Below are 6,236 nucleotides of genomic sequence, written 5' to 3' on the forward strand. Positions count from 1 at the left end.
GTGACAGGTGGCTTAAAGAAGAAAGCCCTTTACAAAATCCATCGTCCTACAAGTGGTAATGGAAGAATTATCAGGATGCTGGCTGAAGTGGTTTTGAGTTTCCTGAGGAAATGACAATGGAGAGGAAATGACAATGGCTTTTACTTTTGTTACATGAGACACTAGCAGTTGTGGTGGTTTTCTGTTCAAGACAAATTTTGTCTTGTTTTTATACCTTTATTTGACAATCAGCAGCTAGTTCTCATCCACATTCACTGCCTGTAGATTTTTGAAACTGGCGATGGGCACATAGGTCACCCATGCATAGAGCTTGCTTGGTGAATCTGCCTCCTCGTTATATTTTCTGGACAACCGCACATGGATATGGTCTGGAACATTCTTCATTCCTTTGGCCCAGACTGCTTTGTTGAGCCTAGTGTCATTGTGCACATCTGGAGTTCCCATCTTCTTGAAGGCAAATTTCCAGATTTGAGTGTCCGAGGGGCATGCTTCTTGAAACCCACTCCTTGGATGGACTTGAGAATGCTGAGGGCATACCATCTGGTCACTACCTCGTGGATGGCAGGGTCGCCCTTGTCCTTACCCTTCTTTGCGAGAGCCATTCTGCCAGCCCCTGCTTAGAAAGCTTTCCTAAGCATGGGTTGGGGCACTGTTCTATCAAGCTTGATTTCAGGCCTTGCCCTCTAATGACCTCCCCAACTCTGTGAGCTATCTAACTACTTTCTTCTAAACCATCCCAGTGTAATCCAGATAAACCTTATATTTCCTACAACAAGGACTAATACACCAAATCTGGATGTCATAATTTTTATTGCCAGCTTGACAGGTCCATTATCTGATATTGGATTACTTTTTATATCTCTGATTATGGAAAGAGCCATCTTTTAATATTTTATTGGCTTATTTTCTTTACTGTTTTGTGACTTTTATATCCTCTGTCTGCTTTTAGAAAGGATTTCTTTATTGTTCTCAAAAAAGGTATTGGAAATATATCATGTACCTATCTGTCTCCTTCTACCAGTTAATCTGTTCATTCTGGTGACCACTGCCTATTTAGCCAGAGCTGCACTTGCAGTACGGGACCAGGGGAGGGAATGATCTGGTTACTTTTCACTGATACTTAGGACTTAGGAGAAACAGGATTAGAATGGCCTTCTCCAAGGTAGTGCTCCCTCATTATTATATCTAACCTAGGTATTCCCTTGTTTTTCTCTATTGTAGCATCTTCTCAGAACCAGCTACATAATCTGCAGGGCCCAGTGCCAAGTGAGAATACGGAGCCCCTTGTTGAAACATCATTTCCAATTTTGGGAAGATGCCAGCAGAGCTGGGCCTTCTAAACAGTGGACCCTGAACAACCACACAGGCTGTGCACTGACCAAGCTGGCCCTGCCTCCTCTTCACAGTATTTTCTGGAACCTGTCATTGTGATTGTTATTATAATAATTAACTGTAATTTTCTTGTTACATTTGCTTGATATCTAGAAGACTTCAAGACGAATGATGGTGCGCACCATGAGGTCCAAACCTCTTGTTTCATGGCAGCGTCCAGCCCAGTACTTGATACAGTAAGTTGAAAAATCAGTTCTAGGGGCACCTGGGTGTCTCAGTCAGTAAAGCATCCGACTTTGGCTCAGGTTATGATTTCATGGTTCGTGGGTTGGAGCCCCACGTCGGGCTCTGTGCTGACTGCCAGCTCAGAGCCTGGAGCCTGTTTCGGATTCTGTGTCTCCCTCTCTCTTTGACCCTCCCCTGCTGGCTCTCTCTCTCTCTCTCTCTCTCCCTCTCTCTCTCTCTCAGAAATTAAAAAAAAAAATTAAAAGGGAAAATCAGTTCTAATTGATTAAATGAATAACCGAAAGAATGAATAGACCGAGTAATCTTTATGGGGTAATTTCAACATTCCAGTTATAATTAAAACTATAGACAGAAAACAAAACTATTCTGTGTAGCAATGAGGAAAACCCTACCGTGAGTACCACTCTTGCTTAATGGGAAACTCCCTCACCCTCCATGGTAGTTCTAGGGGTCTCATCCAGAATGAATCCACAGAAGATTCAGGATTTGCACCTGATGTGTATTTAGACCACAGCATTTTACCCAGTCAAGATTAGGAGTCTGTGAAAACAGAGAGGAACAGCTGATGAAGAAGGGCTCTCAACCAGATTTTGACTTGATTCATTTCAGTTTACTTCCTGACATTCAAGACCTCCCAGTCATTAGTCCGTGCATATTGTATAGATAACTTATACTCATAGACTCTATCAGTCCTCAGTACATCAGCAGGTGTAGAAGGTGTACAACATAGAACTGGTGTGTATCACCTTTCATGACACTGCTATAGATATGGTTTACTCACAATCACTCATAATAAAAAAAATAATGCTTAATTATTCAGATTAAGACACTTGTAACAAAATAACATTTTTAACAATAACCCCAAATCTTTCTCACAATTTTCTTGGCTATAACACAAAAGATCATTTATCTTGAATAACAAGTTTTTAAGTACATCTTCTTGATTAGAAAAATTTTAAATCATTGATAATACACTATGTTTACTATCTGTATATCTGATACAGTTATGCTAACTCCTTTGAAAAATAATCACTCAACCCTGCCCTCATTATATTTATCCACTGTAATACTTGTTATATGACTGTTTCTTTATAAGTATTCTTCCAAAATTTCTCTAAAGCCTCAAAGCCCTTTTCCATCTGGCCTTATCATTTTATCTCCTCTGTAATTTCCAAAATGTATCCTCACATATTTCTTTTTTTCCCCCAACTTCTCAAATTCTGCGTTTCCCTGAATCAATCTGCACCAGAGAAATGAAAGAAGTATGAATCCTTATTGTTCTTCAAACAAATATGAAGACAAGAGTAGACAAAATTCAGACTGTATACATCACTCTTTTTTTGCATCTCAAATCTTTTATAATTTTTTTCTATTCCAGTGAATTTAATATGCCTCTAAAACTACCTAATTGGAGCACATGATAGTTTTTATATGGGTACAAACAGTATTTTCTTAAACTGCTCAAAGACTTTATGTTTAATTATCTTTTGCAACTAAACAAAATACAAAATTTTCCAAGATAAATATATATTTGCTTACAAGGAAGAGAGTAGATAAAAGTAAGATCACACAATTGAAAAATCACATTCACATGTTGGGGAAATTAAGCAATTGACCTCATTTGCCAATATTAGGATCTCCTTGGTGTCAGTCTGTCCTAAAAAGTAAAGAACAGCTAGCATACAACATTGAGCCTTTTATTTACACAAGACAAACATTGCACGTCCTTGTCCTTCTATTCCACTCTTAACTTGACTTCATAGAAAAATCTTATTACTAAGGGAAAGATCATTGCATTGTTTCCCTCTGGGGAACAAGTTGATAACTAACCGAAGACATTTTGAAAGCCAGGCTTCCGTATTCACAAACTGCCTCTTACCTGCCAGATATAGTTGATTTCTACCAGCCTAGGCAGGTGATGGAGTCCAATTTCAGTGTCGTTCCTTTCCAAGGCAATGAGAAATAGAGGGAAGAGAGCAGCTCTCTCCCTTCATTGCTAATTGGAATGAAAATGAAGGCTTCCTTTCTCCATTTCAAATGACACCATCTTCAGCCTGCTGAATAAATCCTTTATTGTGGACACTCAATGGAAGTGGAATTCAATTCCATGCTATCAAGAGGGAGTCAAGGACATTGTAATTGATATTCAGAGTAACAAGGTAACCTATTTTCACAAGAAAGGTCACCCGAAAGACAAACAGGGACTTGAAAAACAGACTGAGATTCTGAAGACAGTGACCACACAATTGGATGGTGGTTGGAATCCTGGTGCTGGTGTTGTTTATTCATTTGTTTTATGGAACAAATAAGTTTTCTAAGGAATTCACTATATTACAATTCAAATTCTAAAAAGAAAAAAATATTATATCTTAGTAAAGACTAAGAAATAGACAACCTTATATATTTTCTGGAGGTGAAATAAACAGATCAATTTGCAATAGCCTGGAAAATAATTTAGTGTTATTTAAAATAAATGAATCTGTTATATAAAACAAATGAATAGATAGATAGATACATGAAATATGTAATTTGTACAATTATGAATGCAGTCTACAAATATATTTAGATGCTTAAGTCGCGATACTAAGATGTCACCATTTGCCTAGACCAAAAACAGGAAAAAAAAAAAAAAAAAGGAGTGTATAGTGGGAATGGGGGATAATTGAGATGGAAAGAGAAAACTGGAGTTAACAAATATCCCTCTCCTAAATATATTTCTCTATTCGTGTGCATGTAGGTGCTGTGGTGAGAAAAAAATTTGAGACTATAACGATACTCTCTCAAATGCAGTCATGTTAGTTCATTATGTAAGTGTGAATTTCCTCTACTTAGATTAACCTAAGACTTAAAAGAGAGGAAAGATAAAAAGAAAAAGAAGAAAACAGGGAGGTGGCCCCACAACGCTGAGTTATTATCCCAGATCTTCCTTCTTGCATTGAGGCATCAGGGACTTCAAGCCAAACACAAACTCCCCTTCACCATAAATCCTGGGGTATTTTGTTTCCAGGCCTCCTGTGTTGTCCAGGATACTGCACTATAGGTGTTGAAGCTTCTCCAATGCCGGACTGCTGTCAAACTCAATTACCTCTACCTCAGATCAACTGTCTAAAATGCATAAGTCCGAAAGTAATTTGCTGGAATTAGTATTGCCCTCCATACAGGGACATGAAACTGTTAAATCCACACGCGTTATAAACATAAATCTAGGCACCCATGTTTTAGCTTAGGGGAAACCAAATGTATTTTCAAAATAGGGATGTCTGAGGATAAACGATCATTCCTTGAACACCCGGTAAAGATGAGAGCCAAACATAAATAGCAGCTATTTCCAAATAAAACCTGGGTTGTGGTCCAAAAGAGACACTGTTTTGTGCGTTGCAATCTCATCTCGTGCTGCCCTGTATAAACTCACTCCTAACGTTGACCCTCTTTTGCTTCCTTTGGTGTCTCACCTCCCTACTCCCACTATGGCCGTTCTGAGAGCTACCTTTCGCTATGCGTCTCGTCGCAACCTTGTCAAATCCTGTGACCGCACATGACAGTTCCTTTCAGGTGAGTTACAGATGTTTATTCCACCCCTGCTCGTGTCCTGGGCTCCAGCCCCACATTTGTAATTGCCTGCTGGCCATTCACCGTAGAAAGTCACCAGCACTTCAGGTTCCGTCTGCTGGTCCTTCCGAATTCTTCCAATTCCCTTATTTCTGCATTAATTGCACCAGCCTCCAACTCAGCCATGTTTCGATACTCCGCTTTCGCTTTGACTCCCCCCCTTTTGTCTTCTCAGAGCATTTTGTTACCTAGGCATTAATCCTAGATCTGAGAGATTTTTGCATCCACTTTTTTTTTTTTTTAACACTCCTCCTGAAGATACCACCTGGCCCCTCATAACTTCCCGTAAATCCCTTCCCTTCCATTCAGTGGTATAACTTACAAACAAGTCTGTATCTACCTCTAAGTTTTTTTAGTCCAAACACCTTTGTATTAAACCCAAAGTTAGTTGTCCTAGATTGGAGCTTTTAGATCTATCACTCACTTATTCAGACTCAAGTTCAAATTCTTAAACTGGAGCCTTCAGAGGTTCCAGATTCTGCTCAACTTTCCAATCTTGTCTCCTACCCGTCCCTTTCAAGCAACCTTCAGGTAGTAAGACATTCCTATTTGATGTGCTCATTAGTGGGCCATGGGTGCCCATCCTCATAATATTCACCAGCAAGAACAGGAGAATTAGATTATTATTTTTTTACATCTTCACATTCCTGCAGCCCTTCCCTCTCTTCAATTGCCTGGTTCATAGTCATCTTCTCCACAGTGTATTACCCACCCTGAGGCCAAAGATTATTCCATACTCATCTTCCAAATCCCAATGCATAGCAAAATTTTCCATATATCCTATCTGATCAAGAAAGATTTACTGAAAACAATTAAATCCTCTGAAAGAATTTCGCTTCTGAATTTATTTTAAAATGTAAGTGTTCTGTTATTGTTATATTTAATATTTTCCTCTTAGATTATATTATACTGACTTATGCACTAGTGTTATCTCTGCAACCGGCATATAAAGTCTTAGTTGGTATGATTAATCTTTTTTATCCCCAAAGACCCAGAATAGATTATTTCATATACTCATAAACTCAAACCAAATTTTAAAGAAAAATGTC

General features: G+C 38.7%; 1 pseudogene; it reads right to left on the bottom strand.

Annotated features, from left to right (window-relative positions):
- Positions 1 to 234: 234 nt before the first annotated feature.
- LOC144223274 (large ribosomal subunit protein eL31 pseudogene) lies at positions 235 to 602 on the bottom strand (annotated as a pseudogene).
- Positions 603 to 6,236: the final 5,634 nt, after the last annotated feature.

This window comes from Crocuta crocuta, unplaced genomic scaffold (genome assembly GCF_008692635.1).
Source record: "Crocuta crocuta isolate KB4526 unplaced genomic scaffold, BGI_CrCroc_1.0 scaffold31, whole genome shotgun sequence".
NCBI classification, from domain to species: Eukaryota; Metazoa; Chordata; class Mammalia; order Carnivora; family Hyaenidae; genus Crocuta; species Crocuta crocuta.